We start from the raw sequence: 17381 nt of genomic DNA, 5'->3' as shown, positions 1-17381 counted from the left end.
ATCACAAAAGGTATAGCCCCATTAAAAAAAGACATAGCTCAGAGTGTAATAGTTCATCTTTTCCCTGGGAAACAAAGAGGAAACATGAATAAACATATTTAGCTACACACCTGCTGAAAAGCTGTTACTGAATGAGTTCCTAAACTCATATATGAATCAATCTGTAGCTGAAATTTTTTGACACACACTTTTTCAAGGCATTTCAGAAAATGTAGGGCCATTGGGCCAAACTCATCTTCCTGACTCTTACGTGAGTTTCCAGGTGGGCAGGCATGCAGAGTGGCCGACAATTACTCGTGGTAATATCCAATCAATACAGTAATATCAACAGACTTCTAAAAAATCTTCATCATTAGTCAATGAGAGACTTAACATAAACTTAGAAGACCTCCATTAAGAAACAAAAAAAATTCTACTATAAAATGCAGTATATATGATCACTAAAGAAGGGACTATTATTCTGCATCTCTTTTGATCTTTATTGCTAACACAGCAATAGTATCTATTTAATTTCTAGTTTTAAATGTATGCTCAGTTTGTCTTTTCCAAATATAACGTAACCTCCTTAAGATAGGAATCTTATCTGTATTCCTTCAATCCCTTTCTGAGCATAACAAATACGTAATAAATCACAATCTGATAATATTATTTAAAGGAAGATACTTCTTACTATATTGATAAAAGAAAGATGAGTCATGTGAAGGCAGGAGATGAGATTTTGAAATTTAAAAATCATCAGAGGTAGCTGATGATCTCAACTCACTTTTTGGCTCAGAGGTTTAGATGCATTTCTGTGACTAAAAATGTAATGGAATTAAAAAGGCAGTTGAATTTAGCACAGTCCTCAAGGCACTAGCTCTCGTGACATGAGGACCATGCTATTTTATCTTCTGCCCTCCCCCTTTGCTTCAATAAATTGGAAACACAAATACACTCATACGCACACAAAAAGAACACTGCATAGTCCTCTGGTGTGGTGGTCCTGAGAACCTGGTTGGATCAGGCTAACTGCTCTGACCCCATCAGACCCACTGCTCCACAGTCATGCATATTGCTCAAAAGAAATACAAATAATAAAGAAACAAGTTAATGTCCTAAAGATCATCACCAATTTGCCCCCGTGAAGGTCAGGACACATTTGGCACAAAGCCTGGTATTTGACGATGTACAACAACCAACCCTCTTGTGGTTCTACAAGATGGGTGTGTTACCCACGTGGCCAGGCAGGACACGGTCCCAGAATCTCTCCGGACTGTCACTCCAAACTGAGTCTAATCGTGGTGTATCTGTGGCAGCCAGAGGGTCAGGAATACGATTTTCAGTTTAGATAACATATACAAATAGCTGCTAAAATATTACTATAAAACAATTGTTTTCAGGGGCTTAGGCTTCACTTAGAGAAGAATGCAAAACGTGTTAATGTATTTCTGAGTGTTCCTGAGTGTGTAACTGCCACTCTCATTTTCAGATTAAGTGAAAATCAAAGACCTGAATTTATAGACACTGAGAAATATGCACTGTGTCACTGCTAGAAGCTGCTTTTTACATTAGAACCATACCTAGTCGGGATAAAAGACCTGGACAAACAGCATAGACTTCGTTAAGTATCCATTTAGTGTCAGACATTTGTAGTAAATTAGTATTAGTACCAAATAATTAAATGTAAAGTAAAAAACACTTAACATTCTGAACCAAAACAATTTCAAGGGTAAATACTGGTCACCGACTTGGCTACAGATCTACAAAAGTTGCTGTGTGCTCACTGCAGGGTCATGTGCTTCCTATGAAATACCCTAAGGCCTCCAATCTATAGTCCATTTAGAAATTTAAAGCACTCTGCAGCCAATACTGACTTTTTAAAATGTCACTGGGGAATCAGCTGCAGCAAGACAGTAAGTGCTTACATTATCAGGATCACTTCTGCATGACAGGCTGGATTCATAGACTCACGGCAGTAAAAACAAACAGTAATTCTATGTGAACACAGGGCACCATGGCTTAGATGGTGCACGCCCGAGGCACTGCTCTTATGCACAATATTTCAAGTAGAAATAAAAAAGGCTGTAAGAAATGCATCCCATGATTCATAAAATACCGCCACAGCCAAGCAGCACTACCGGTTGTGTGGTACAATTCTAAAGCAGATGTCCCTTTAAAGCAACGAGAATATTCACATATTAAATTCATTCTGTTAAAGAAACAAGAGCTTTATCATGACACAGATTCACCCAAACCATCTTATTCATTTTCCTTTACTCCCTATCTTTCTATCCATAGTTCCATAACTACTAAGTCATAGTTACTATAATTCAGTAACTATAGTTACTAAGAAACAACTCGATCTTCCACAGGCATAGTTTAAACATCGTCACAGCAGATGATGCCTCAGAAAGTGCATCTGAGAACGTGAGACACAAGACTCATCTGTGTCCGTATAAAGAAGAAAATTCAGAGCCCTCTGAACCAACCGAATGCAATAAACACCTTCAAAACTATAGATTTTTATATGACATGTGTTGGTCACAAGTAAAACCTCTCAAACAAAGTGTGGTAATAATTTTTAAAGAGAATACTGCCAGGCACAGTGAACCAACCCACTGGATGAAGGCACTTTAACATTAAAATAGTTTAAAAAAAAAAAAAAAAAAGAGCCCCGTGTTCTTTCCTCAGCAACGTCTATTATGAGGTAAGCATGATGGAAAAAAATACAACTGGAAAAAACTATACTATGAATTAAGAATAAGTTCCACCATTATACACTTGTGTATTCTCTAATGATCACATATACAACAACATGCAACATTTAGGTGCAGAACTGTCACCTGAATTTCTACTTTTACTGACATAAAATTATCAGCCTAATTCTATGCTATCATTTTAAAAACATACTTTTATTTTTAATTAATTTCAGACTTACAGAAAACTTGTAAAAATAGTGCAAGGAGTTCCCTTATATCCTTTAGCCTACCTCCTCCAATGTTAACATCCTATATAACCATAATACAATTACCAGAAGAGAAGCTTACCTAAAGACCTCATTTGAATCATACCCATTTTTCCATGTCATGTCTTTTTGTGGGGATCATCGCACATTGCATTTAGTGACTTCCCCTTAGCCTCCTCCAGTTGGTTGGTACCTTAGTCTTTCCTTCTATTTTGTGACCCTGACACCTTTGAAGAGTACTGATCAGTTATTTTGTAGAATGTTGCCAAAGTTGATTTGCTCTGATAATATTTTTATCACTAAAACGAGGTTATGAATTTGGGGAAGTGTACCACAAAAATGTCATACCCCTCTCAGTACAATCTATTTTCCCTTTGTAGTTGGTAAGGATTTTTTAGAAGATATTTGAGACTATGCAAATCCTATGCCTCCTCAAACCTGCACCCACAAATTTCAGGATCCTTTAGAAGATCTTCTTTACATTTACTACAGTGGTATTGGCAACGAGGATTCTCTATTTCCCCTTTTTCTTCCACATTTAGTTACTGGAATTCCATTGTGAGAAGAGCCATCTTCTTCCTCACTTGATTTTTTATTTATTAGACTATTTCTCTCCACTCACTGTGGCAGACACACCCTCAAGTGACCTCCAATGAGTAACACTGGTGAGTAATCCCCTCCTTTCGACCGAGGGCAGAACCTGTGATTCCATCCACGGAATGTGAAGAAAGTGATGGGCTGTCACTCCTGCAATTATGTCAGATGACAAATGTGAAAGGATTTTGCAGATATAATTAAACTCCCTAATCAGCTGACTTTGAAATAATCAAAAGGGAGAGAGATGATCCTGTATGGGCCTGACATTTCAATGGGCTCAGGCCTTCTAGGATATAGGCCTCTCTGATGTGAACTGAGCCTAAGGCAAGAACGGGGAGGCCTCCGGAATCTCAGGACCTCACTCCAACAACCGCAAGGAAATGAAGCTGCCACAATCTGAATGAAACTGGAAGTCGACTCTTCCCTAGTTGGGCCTCCAGATGAGAATACAGGCTGCCCAACATCTTGACTACAGCCTTGTAAGTCCTGAGCAAGGACCCAGCTAAGAGGTGCCTGAACTCTCTGCCAGGGGAAGAGATACTGAATGTGCCTTGTTTTAAGCTGGTAAGTTTGTGGCACACCCTAGGTATCTTTTGGGCTTTGCTTTTTTTTCACACTGTCCTGGACACACTGTCCTGGGCTCCCCAGTACCTCTCTATGTGAGTGCTCCATAGTTGACTCAACACTCTCCTGTGTACGGACATTTAGACAGTTTCCGATCGTCTGCGGATGTATTTTTGTATTGCTCAGGTCTATGTTCAGGGAAAATTCCCTGAAGTGGGATTGTTGGGTCTAAAAGGTTACACAATTCCAAATTTCCTTCTAGAAACTTTGTACCAATTTACATTGCTACAAGCAATGTTTGAAAGGCCTGTCTCTCCATAACCTCACTAATAGACTGTATTGCTGTTTAAAAAAATTTTACCAGTCTTGGCCAGGTGCGGTGGTTCACCCCTGTAATCCCAGCACTTTGGGAGGCCGAGGTGGGTGGAACACGAAGTCAGGACTTCGAGACCAGCCTGACCAACATGGTGAAACCCCGTTTCTATTAAAAACACAAAAATTAGCTAGGCATGGTGGTGCGTGCCTGTAACCCCAGCTACTGGGGAGGCTGAGGCAGGGGAATCACTTGAACCCGGGAGGCAGAGGTTGCAGTGAGCCAAGATCGCATCACTGCACTCCAGCCTGGGTGACAGAGGAGTGACTCCATCTCAAAAAAAAAAAAAAATTAATAATAATAATAATAATAATAATAATAAATTACCAGTCTTACTGATTCTGAATGAGTTTGAATCATAGTTTGATTCTGAACTACTCTTTCATATTTTAGGACCATTTTAATATCTTTTCTTGTGAATTGTTTGTTCAAGTCTTTCTATTTTCTGTTTACGTTCTTAATCCTTTGCCCTGGAATTTTTAAGGGTTCTTTATATATTAGAGATATTAGCCCTTTGTTTGTAGTATATATTGTGAGTATCTTCTCCTACTTTGTCAGTTGTCTTTTAGTTTTGCTTGCGGTGCCTTTAATAGTGGAAATTTTTTTTAATGTAGTCAAATTTATTAGTCTTTATTTTTATTGCCTCTGGGTTCCGAGTCACAGTTAGGAAGCTATTCTCTCTACACCGGGGCCAAAGAGGAATTCACCCTAGTTTTCTTCGAGTACATGCATGGTTTTTTCCCATCTCCCTTGAGTTTATTTGATGTGAGGATGGATCTAACTTTATCTCTTTGCACATGGCTCCCCAAGCATTCCAACACAATTTATTTAAAAATCCATTCTTAGCCCAGTGACTTGAAATATCGTCTTTGTCATTTAATACATTTTCATATGTATTTGGTCAAATTCCGGACTTCCTCTTCTATTCCACTGGCCAGCACACGCTATTTTTAGTTCTAGTATTTTTATACCACGTTTTAATGTCCAGTAAGAATAGCGCCCCTCACCTTTTCTTTTTCAGTGTTTTCTAAGTTTTCTTGCATGTGTTTCTATATGAACTTTAGCATCAACCTGTCCAACCATATAAAATAGCTCACTAATATTTTCATGGCAATTGGATTGAAATCATCAATTAAGGAGAACTTATGACTGCTGAGTTCCTCCCATCCAAGAACAAGAGACATCTTTCATTTGTTGAAGTCTTCTTTAGTTTCTTTCAGGTACCTCGAGGGTTTGCACATTTTATGTTAAGTTTATTCCTAAGCACGTAGTCTTCCTTGCTGTTACTGTAAATGGGATTCTCTTCACCATTATATGTCTTTTAACTGCTTATTGTTTATGTATAGAAAGACTACTGCTTTTTGCATGTTAATTTTATGTCTCACTACTGCATTAAATGAATTCTCTCACTGCTAATTTGTCATTGATTCTCTGGGGTTTTCCAGGCATACTATTATATCATCTGTAAATAGACAGTTTTATTTCTCCTATACTCATCCTTATGCCTTTAATTGAGTTATCTTGCCTAACTACATTGGCTAATATCTGTAGTACATTATTGAACAGTAGTGAAGATAGTGATGATCCTTGCCTCATTTGTGATCTTAGTGGAAATGCTTCTAGAGCTTCCCTATTCCATAAGTGAAACTAAAGCATATACATTTTACCATGTTGGAAGTGTATCTCTCCATTGCTACTTCCTTGAGTGTTTTTATCATAACTGGGTGTTGACTTTTGTTAAAGGGAGGATTCCCCCCACTAGATGTATATTAATAATAGAGCTTGCAGTGAGCTGAGATCGCGCCACTGCACTCCAGCCTGGGAAACACAGTGAGACTCCGTTTCTAAAAAAAAAAAAAAAAACAATAGAGTTGTTAGGCTGGGCACAGTGGCTCATGCCTATAATCCCAGCACTTTGAAAGGCCAATATGGGCAGATCACGAGGTCAGGAGTTGGAGACCAGCCTGGCCAACATGGTGAAACCGTGTCTCTACTAAAATACAAAAAATTAGCCGGGCATGATGGCAGGCTCCTGTAATCCCAGCTACAAAGGAGGCTGAGGCAGGAGAATCACTTGAACTTGGGAGGCGGAGGTTGTAGTGAGCTGAGATCATGCCACTGCACTCCAGCCTGGGCAAGAGAGTAAGACTCTGTCTCCAAAAAAAAACCGGTTGTTAATATTGAACCAACTTTGCATTCCTGGAATAAATGCCACTTATGGTACATTATTATTATTATTATTATTATTATTTTTTCTTTTTTTGAGACAGAGTCTCGCTCTGTTGCCCACGCTGGAGTGCAGTGGCCGGATCTCAGCTCACTGCAAGCTCCGCCTCCCGGGTTTATGCCATTCTCCTGCCTCAGCCTCCCGAGTAGCTGGGACTACAGGCGCCTGCCACCTTGCCTGGCTAGTTTTTTGTACTTTTTTAGTAGAGACAGGGTTTCACCATGTTAGCCAGGATGGTCTCGATCTCCTGACCTCGTGATCCGCCCGTCTTGGCCTCCCAAAGTGCTGGGATTACAGGCTTCAGCCACCGCGCCTGGCCTGGTACATTATTTTCTTAATGCACTGTTGGATTCTGTTTGCTAGTATTTTCTTTAGAATCTTACACTAGGAGACATTTTGGGAGAATTTTATCCAATTAAAAATAGCTTTTAAGAACTAAATCAAGATAAGTACCAAACGAAATATTCAAGTAACATAACTCTGAGATTTTAGTATATAACACAATTGGGAAAAAGTGGCTAATACATATATTTTGGTAAATTAGCACACATCCAGTAATGTATAATGTACAGTGGATGGACTGAGACATGAATATATTATAGCTTAGCATACTTCATAGAATATTAGCATACTTCATAGAATAAGATGGTGGGGCAGTACTAACAAGTGCCAAGTTCTATGATTTTTTACAAGCAGACACAGTATTAACACTTCCCATAGTTCTTAATTTAATTCTGTTCTTTCTTTGTCTCATCTGACTACAATGTACATTCCATACAAACAGAAAATTCTGTCTATTTGGTTCCTTGCCATAGTACATCTCTTGAACTAGGCATATAGTAACTATTCAATAAGTATTTGTTGAAAAAAAAAAAAATGTATGGCTAATGATTCCAGGAACCAAGCTCAGATTAATAGATAATTAGATATTTATAACTCATCTGTAATCATGCAGTTTTATCTTATTATTCTAGATGAGGATTAGGCAGACTTTTTCTGTAAACTGCCAGATAGTAAACATTTTAGGTTTCACAGACCATATGTTTTATGTTACACTACTCACCTCAGCTGTTGTAGTTCAAAAGCAGCCACAGACAATATGAAAACAAAATAGCATAAATAAAACTTCACTTGCTAAAACAGGCGGTTGTCTGAATTTGGTCCTCAGGCTGTAGTTTGTGATCCCTGTTCTAAACGATAATATCAGTAAAGAAACATTCAGGAGGGCCAGGTGCGGTGGCTCACGCCTGTAATCCCGGCACTTTGGGAGGCTGAGGCGGGTGGATCACGAGGTCAGGAGTTTGAGGTCAGCCTGGCCAATATGGTGATATCTCGTCTCTACTAAAAATACGTGAAAATTAGCCGGGCGTGGAGGCGGGCGCCTGTAATCCCAGCCACTCAGGAGGCTGAGGCAGGAGAATCGCTCGAACCTGGGAGGCGGAGCTTGCAGTGAGCTGAGACTGTGCCACTGCGCTCCAGCCTGGGCTACGGAGCGAGACTCCATCTCAAAAAAACAAAAACAAAAACAAAACACAAAAAACACTCAGGAGGAATACTTGCTGAAAAAGCCAATACAGATGAGTATTTAATAACAACAGCACTGACATATACATCTCACATTCTTCCATATTTAAAGGGGAAGACTTCATAAATAAATGTCAGTAACAGAAGTTGCTTTATGCTCTCTCCTATCTACATGTAAGAATGCACTGGGTTCCTTAGCACTTAATGCAGGCAAAGGTCTAAGACTTAAATGGTAAGTACATTTAGCAGGTAAATGTTTAGATAAATGATTACTTGTAGTTTTATTTTTCCAACTCTTTTGGATCAGACACAAACCAACAAATCAGATCAACTACTGATCAGATGCAACTGCATAAATTATACTCTACTACTTTTGTGTTGGGATGGTAGGGAATAAACATGAGGTAAATAGGATTCCCACATTAATCCTTTATTGAGCTAACAATCCCTGGGAGTAATTCCTTTCTACATTACTACAGTATACAACTATAGAAACTCACAAGAACACTAGCTCTGAACCACAACCAATTCTGGCAAACAAACCATTTTCAAATAATCCTGCATTATTTCCAGTATTAGTAATACTAACAGATATAGAAATATTCAGAAATTCCATGTTTCAAAAGTAGTAGTGGCCATAGAAAAACCACTCCTTCCTTTCACATCATTACAGCTAAAAAGCCAACTAACCTAAGATGGATTTAGTTACCTGACATGGAATATTGACATGATTAGTCAAGATAGCAAATCTGGAGTCTGAATGACAGACACTACCTGATTTCAGTTTTAGTGCCTCAGATCCATTCCATCTTCCAATTTTCCTACATTAGCTGACTATGGGCAAAAGTGAATAAAGAAGGAACTAAAGAGAGAGCACTGTCTAGAATATGCATTTATTTGTCTTACAAGTTTGCGGGCAAATTGGAGATAGTTAGCTTGAATGTACCAAATGAGGTTAAAAAAAAAAAAAAAAAAGAGTACTCACTATATAGAGGGCAATGTCCTAAATTATACTCTTCCATGAGTAATTCAAGAAGATTGACTTTTTATAATTAACATGAAAAGACATGTTAAAGCATGGACATTTGGACAATTTTATTGGCCAGTTATCCTCAATACATGGAGATCATGAGGTGTTTAGTGGCAAGTACTTGGGTCCTTAAACACACCTATTCTTAGGTCCATGTGGATTAAACTGGTTGTGGTTCTTGTTGAATTCTGAGAAAAAATGAAGAATGCTTCCAATCACTTTGCAAGTAACTCTATCATGATCAAGTTACTCCCATGAAATGTGCTACAGAATCAATACGTATTTCATAGCTTTCAGCAATTAGCAATTGAATTAATTCTTCTACTCATCAAGAATTCTTGGTGGTGTCATTAACTTTAGTGAGAAATTAAAAGAACACATTGTAGCAACCAAATACTGATACATTCCTACATGATCGTGTTCATCTTCTACTTCCCACTGACTATGCAATTCTGCTGCATCCAAAACTGAAACACTGGGTTGTTTATTCTAGTACAGCCTCATGGAAATCGGCTCTTTCAAATCTTTAAAGTAGAATATGGGTCTCACCTGCCACCGTTTGACTTTACTGATCCTCTGGAGGATACATTTCTTATATTCTACCAAACCTGCTAGTAATTACACTACAGCTTCTTACCATGGGTTGCATTTAGTTGCTCCTTTAATTTCTGAAACATGAAGAACTGGTCAGGATCTTTTCTTCCACCATGATAGATGACAATATAATTGTGTTAAGAGACAGCATTAGTTGGCTGCATGGTAGACTCCACATCTGTGGAAATCACTGTACATCTTATCTAACTTACTAAGAAGCTAGAGTGGGGTAAGATGGTACAGCTCTGCGATACAGCACAAGGATTTCATGGGTCATTTCTTTAAAAGCCTGCAGGTATATTAGGTATTAACCTAATGGTGTAAATGAAAAATACGTTTTCCTAGTCTTAGGCATTTATTTAGATGAGTTAGAAAACCCACAAGTTATTTAGACATAGCAACCTTCTGTTCAGTGTTTTCTATTTCACTTGCTTCAAGAACGGAAAAAAAGCCCACTTACTCTCAGAATGAAGAAGCAGGCTGGCTGACACCAACTTCGATATGCTCCAAGCAAACTACTGATACACAGAATCTGCTCGAGCTCCCGCTTACTGGTTCTGGTTAACAGTTTATCTGAAGAGAGTGGGTGTGAACTTAGAACATTTCCTATTGTTCAGCATGGGGGGTGTGTGCCTCTGCCTCTAATAAGATCATCTCGCCCTTACCAAAAGGTCCTGTATTAGGGCAGAGCGGTGGGGAAGATGTTTGTGAACAGGCTGTCGACACAATTCTTTATTGTGAATAAATCCTATCTCAGATGAGAGCAGTATAAACCAGAAAGTAATGTTCTTCCCTACCTTTCAACTGAGAACACAGAACCACAGCAGCTTGGTGTCCTCACCTTTAAGGAGTTAAGCCTCTGCTTTGGGAGATAAACCTTTTCATGTCATATGGCTCAAAAGTTCATTCAAAATAGGGCTAGACTTTCCTAAATCCTTATGCAAAATGTTACACACTATTGATGTGTCATTCGGTCCTAAAAGTACAGATAAATGGGCACGTCAGAGGCTATCTGACTGGGATACTCCTGAGCCATGAAGGGAATGAGGATACTTCCAATTCCTGAACTTCACGGAGCAAGACAGCTCCCGCGCACCGTTCACAGGGCCGCATACCTTCATTCTAAACAAACTAATACACTGCCAAAAACCTGCTGGATCAAGCTTTTCAACTCTTCTCCCTACTGTGGTCTGAGGGTTCCAAGTCTTTTTCTAAACCTCACTGCGAGGCCTGAAGATAAATTAGCTACAAAGGACGATCAGCAAACAGGTAGAAAACAGAAGTGAGTATGATGTGGTCTATGTGAATGATGCCCTCATAAAAGCCCTTAAAGACCAACTTATAAAACGTTATTCACCCAGCCTACTATAATAGATTTCAAACCGGAACTTTTCTTTTATTAATTAAACATATTAAAACTACATAATGTTTTTCACATGGGTTCTCTTCATAAACTCTGTGACAGGTGCAAGGGTAAGACAGACCCTTGGAAGTTGGTTTAATAGTCTGATCACTGATACCCATGCGATCCCTTTTGGGGAGATACCTTCCCACAGGGAACTTGGGGCAGAGAAACCAGAAAGTCTCTGGCAAGGCAAAGGACAAGTTAAGTCAGAGGATACACAGTGATGCACGGACTTCTAGACTTGACTATTTAAGTCAGCACAGCTTTGATTGAAGATAAACCGGAGTTGGCCCAGCGCAATGGCTCACACTAGTAATCCCAGCACTTTAGGAGGCCGAGGCAGGCAGACTGCTTGAGGTCTGGAGTTCGAGACTAGCCTGGCCAACATGGTAAAACTCTGTCTCTACAAAGATACCTGGTGGTGGCCACCTGTAATCCCTGCTACTTGGGAGGCTGAGGCAGGAGAATCGCTTAAACCTGAGAGGTGGAAGTTGCAGCGACCCGAGATCACGCCACTGCACCCCAGCCTGGGTGACAGAGCGAGACTTCGTCTCAAAAAAAATAAAAATAAAAATAAATAAATAAATAAATAAATAAATAAACTGGAATCATAAAACATTTACATATAAGGGATTCTCCGCATTAAAACGAGACATTTTTAGTCTGGATGACTGCTAAGTGACCTGAAAGGTGTGGGAATATCGTGTGCTTTGGGTTTGACGGAGGCGTGACTCTCAGGGCGGCGACTGGCGCAGCTCAGCCTGGGTTCCACTGTGCTTGCCGCTCCACTCAGGACCGACTCTGGGGAGGTGAATGAAAACTGTCTTTGTGGATAAAACAGCCATTAAATAAAAGATGGAACTTTAAGGAAAGCTTCTCCACTTTAGTTAACTTCAGGTGTGAAGACATGAATAGTAAATAGGAAATATGACCAAAAACGTGATTTGGATGAAAGCAGGAACCACGTCTAAATTTGGGAATCTGGAGGATCCGGGAGGCACCCCCTGTGAAAGTCCACGATGTCCTGAAGTACATCAGTTACCACGTTGAAAAGCTGGCATTCTCATCAAAACACACCCTTTGTAACAGCTTTAAAGCTCAGGCATACAATTCCCAGCTCTACCGGGCCATGTGAAAACCCACTTGTGAGGGAAAGGTCTATTCTGCACATTTGGGTATGGCATCGCTAGCCCGGCCTTCCCCAGGAAGTCCGGATTCATAACACTCTGCTATCTGTAAGGAAAGAGGTAGGTTCTGAACTTTCCTCAGGCAGAACACCAGACATAAAATGCTGAACAGCTACCAGCTCCATTCTCTCGAATCCTCGCTTTGATGTAAGGTAAGAGGCCGGGGGCGGGGGGGGGGGGACGGTGGCGGTGGGTGCGACACATAGAGCGGGCGGTTTATATTTCTCTCACCAGGGCAAATTAATAAAAACAAAACCTAATTTTCCCTTCTCTCACCCATTTTTATTCCTCCTCAATATTTTTCCTCTTTCTAAGATTCCTTTTTTGTTTGAGAAGCTTAATATTTGGCTGCCTTCTGAAGAAATGGGTATCGTGACAGATGAAAGACTTGTATTCATCGTCTAATTCAGAGTAAGGGGAAAAATCGACTGCTGTGCATTTAAGATTCTAACAACCTTGCAATTTTGTATAGTCGTTTCCCCCACCCGTTCTTTTGAAGAAATCTGCTTTTATTCTGCTAATAACTAACCACAGTTGCAGCAGCATGGATCCGATTAGCAGTTCTTATGACACAAAGGGGAGAAGGAAAAAAAGCCGTGAACAGGGTTGCCAATTTGTCCACCTGGGCCCCCAGGAGGAAGATTAGCTGAGGCGCCTGCCCGCTCCCTTTCTTCCACTTGATCGCTGCTCTATGCTGCCGGATAGACACAGGCCTTTTGAAAGCCAAGGCACTTTCCTTTAATCAAAGTTTCACTCGCCTCCACCCTCTCTTGTCACAAATTTCTCATTCCGGGTTCCAGTGCTTCGTGACAATTCTGCCTGTAAACACGGGTGGCTGGCTATGAAAAGTGCCACACGCGGATGCTCACTCCCTTGGAGTCATTTTGCACCTAAAAGAGAATATAGCATGTGAGCGCCTGCTGTGCCCTGCAGGTACCAGGGACCGTGTTTTCCAGACCAAAAGGTGGCACATGTGGTCAATCAATGGGCATCTTTATGCTGCTTCTGGATGTGAGAAGAGGGAGGGAAAAATACAGGGTTTGGGAGTTAAATACTGGAATTTGAGGGAAATAACACAGACTGTATAAAGTTGAGACCAACAGATAAAACACTGGTACTATAGGTGGCATGGTTTCTAGAAATTCTCCATTTAGATATAGAATTAAGTGTCGATTTATGTACTAAAATAATATGCTTTTTCTTACAGAGTTTAAAATTTCATTGCATTTGTGATTACACTAAGTAATGACAGCTTGTTTTCATGATAAAACTTAAGATTTTTAAACCCTTGGCATAAAACTCATACTTTTAAAAGTAAGGAACAAGACAGCTAAAAGCACTTACTGTTCTGAAAAACTTAAAAAACAAACAGAAATCTCCAGGATCTACGGGGGATAAATCAACACTTCACAATGTATATTTAAAGGAAACCAGCACCCGCTTACCTTGCTTAGACATCACAGTTCACAGCATGACATATTAATACATTTGGGTATTTAAATAAGTGCTTTTTCAAGAGAGAAAGAGTTGCACAATGAAACCCGGATTAATCAATAACCAGACTCCTTTTTAACAGTGCTGGGCTTGTGAGGTTGCTGCGGGGAGAGCAGACCTCTCCAGCACGAGGCTAGAACTGGGGGGCCCAGGCGGGTGGCAGTGGGCACCCTCAGGGACCCGCAACTCAGGAGTAAACTCTGCCAGAGGCAGTGCCAGCCTGGGCACGGCTAAGCTCTCCATGCTGAGTGCCAGAGGACAAGGAGGGCTGTGCAGGCCACAGAGCCTCTGACTGTGGCAATGTGGAGAGGAAGGTTCTCGAGCACGACCTCAAGTATTCTTCATTACTTCTTTCAGATTGGACTAAATATTCAGCAAGCACACTTGTGAAAGGTATCTGTCACAGCGGAGTCGCTTTCAGGAGGGAGGGGAAAAGAATGATCCCGTGGAGGGTGAAATGCAAAGGCAGAGAGATGGCTCCAGGCCCACAGGGGAAAGGTTATGTAAGTCACCAATTTCAGAACTCTCTTCTCTTGAATTCCCATTTTTCTAAGAGAACTGGGAGTTCTTTAAGTTGGCCCACGTTTACTGAACGGCGCTACTTGCCAGGCACTGTTCTTGGCACTGGGGACAAAAAGAAGAAAGAGGCTCTCAGCCCGCCAGGGGCTCAGGCAGCTGGGGCAGCCCTGAGGGAGAAGCTGAACTCGGGGCTGCAGGGGCCAGCAAGGACTTTGTGAAGGGAAAGATCCTTTAATGGGGTCTTGAAGGATAAGTAGGAGTTTGCTGGGCTGCATAAAAAGTGGGATGAATGTTCCAGGCAGAAAGGATAAATAACATCATTCTTTAATGCAGCTCTAGGAGCAAAGATCTGACACAAAGTCACGATCAGTGGTATAGAAACAGGGAATTCTGAACTAGTTCCTCCACCTGCTTCTAAGAAAAGGCAATGAGGTCACATGAAAAACAAGCAGCAAAAATATTTATCCACTGAGGTTCAGTCTCTTAAAACATGGTACCTTTTTTGCCTTTTTTCAAGTAGAATTAAAATAACATGATTCTTGGACTTCATGTGAAATGAACTTAATGTAACAATTATGGAAATAAAGGAGGCTACTGCTAACTGAATTGGACTTCAGAATACAACAGTATTTTTGCATAAGAATTTTTTCTGTGACATAACTTTCAACTGAGCCAAATCTAGTTCTAGAAAGGTCAGGAAAAAAAAAACTCAGCACTATGCCACCCTTAAAACATGAGCTATTCATCCCTCAACTTTCCTGTGAGAAATGTATGTGCTCCTAACCGGGAATACAGGCCTCCTTCTCAGCCATGCCCATGGAGCACTGGGGAAGTGCTAAGCTGCAGGTGCTCTCTTCCATATTCTAGAAACATTTCTCTTCCATTTCTTTTTCACAGTTTCTATGTTTTTGGGTACCCCAGGGTTTCCTCAGAATTCTTCTTTCAGTGATTCTCAGCCTTGGCTGCGCATAATAACCACCCAGAGAGCTTTAAGAAAGTACTGATGGAATACCCTGCGTCAGACCGATTAGGTAAGCATCTCCGGGGCTGGGCCAGCATCGGTCCTTTCCCAGGCATGCTGTGTGGCAAGTGCTGTGGACCGCTGACCTTCACTCACTCCCTAGGCCAGTACTTCCCAGACCAGCAGCTTCCGTAGAACTAGAAATTATTGGAAATGCAAACTGTCAGGCTCCACACCACAACTACTGAATCACAAGCCCTTCAAGTGATGCTGAGGCAGGCTGGGTGCCCAGGGGACCTCATCCTGAACCCTAATGCCTCACACATTCATTTTCCCACCAAAATACTGCCTGAGTCCAGATCTTATCCAATCGTCTATTCAAAACCTCCCTTAGGATACCCAGTGGGAATCTCAAACTCAAAATGTTTAAAACCAAACTCCTGGTTCCCCTTCAAACACCTGTACCTCTATCTTCTGTACAGAACCATCATTTACCCATTCCTTTGGCCAAACTCCTTCTGCCGCTACTCCCGCTATGTGTACATCCAAGCAGCGATCAACCCTCCGCGTGCCTACTGCAGGAGCCTCTGGTGTCTCTGCTCCCACCGTCCCCTACAGTATACTGTCCACTTAGCAGCCACAGTGAGCCTCCTAGAACCTAAACAGGATTATGCTATTCCCTGCCTTCCCAACCTTCCAGAGGGTTCACATCACACTCAAACTCCTAAATCAGCCAGGCGCGGTGGCTCATGCCTGTAATCCCAGCACTTTGGGAGGCCAAAGTGGGCAGATCACCTGAGGTCAGGAGTTCAAGACCAGCCTGGCCAACATGGCGAAACCCCGTCTCTACTAAAACTATAAAAATTAGCTGAGCCTGGTGGCACGTGCCTATAGTCCCAGCTACTTGGGAGGCTGAGGTAGGAGAATTGCTTGAACCTGGGAGGCAGAGGTTGCAGTGAGTGGAGATTGTGCCACTGCACTCCAGCCTGGAAGACAGAGCGAGACTCCTTCTCAGAAAGAAATAATAAAAAAACCTCCTAAATCATCATCATCATAACCTACAAAGTCGTTAGCTCTTCTCTCATCTAACTGCCCACGCATTATGCTCCATTGCCCGTGACCACTATGCTCCGGCTGCACTGACTTCCTGGTGTTCGCCGCCCAGCACACTAAGCACAATACTAACTCAGAGCCTTTGAGTTTGCTGCTTTCTCTGCCTGGATATTCTTTCCTAGACGCTCACATGGCTTGCCCCTGCCCTTCCTTCACTTCTCTTGTTCAAGTATCAACTTCTAAGAGAGACACCTTCTCTAATTAGCCACTGTTATCTAAAGAAGTAACCTGATTTTCTTCCCCGACTACCTGACAATAAAGTATGTAGTTATTTATGTATCTCCTATCTTTCCCACTAGATTTTTTTCTTTCTTTTTTTTTTTTTTAAGACGGAGTCTCGCTCTGTCTGTCGCCCAGGCTGGAGTGCAGTGGCGCGATGTTGGCTCACTGCGAGCTCCGCCTCCTGGGTTCACGCCATTCTCCTGCCTCAGCCGCCCCAGTAGCTGGGACTGCAGGCGCATGCAACCACACCCGGCTACTTTTCTTTTTTTTTTGTATTTTTAGTAGAGTCAGGGTTTCACTGTGTTAGCCAGGATGGTCCTGACCTCATGATCTGCCCGCCTCTGCCTCCCAAAGTGCTGGGATTACAGGCATAAGCCACCACGCCCGGCCAAGACTTTAAGTTTCACCAGGACAGGACCCCTTGCAGTTTATGTTCAGTGCCTTTACCCCACTTACTACGCCTGCAGCATAATATACACTCAGTGCTTTGCTAAATTAATGACAGAATAGAATGATAAAATAAGGAAGGAAAATGAACAATTAGGCTAGTTGGCTTTCCACAGGGTATCACCTGGTGTATCCAACACCCAAAGTGCAACATGCTACTTTTCTAAAACCAACAAATGA

General features: G+C 41.4%; 1 protein-coding gene across 23 annotated transcripts in view; it reads right to left on the bottom strand.

Annotated features, from left to right (window-relative positions):
• ARID1B (AT-rich interaction domain 1B) overlaps nt 1–17381 on the bottom strand; it is a 448289-nt gene that overhangs the window by 103407 nt on the left and 327501 nt on the right. The gene's annotated exons all lie outside the window — the stretch shown is intronic.

Source organism: Macaca mulatta, chromosome 4, assembly GCF_049350105.2.
Source record: "Macaca mulatta isolate MMU2019108-1 chromosome 4, T2T-MMU8v2.0, whole genome shotgun sequence".
NCBI lineage: Eukaryota > Metazoa > Chordata > Mammalia > Primates > Cercopithecidae > Macaca > Macaca mulatta.
The sequence above is the reverse complement of the archived record's forward strand: the minus strand, read 5'-3'. Positions and strand labels throughout refer to the sequence as shown.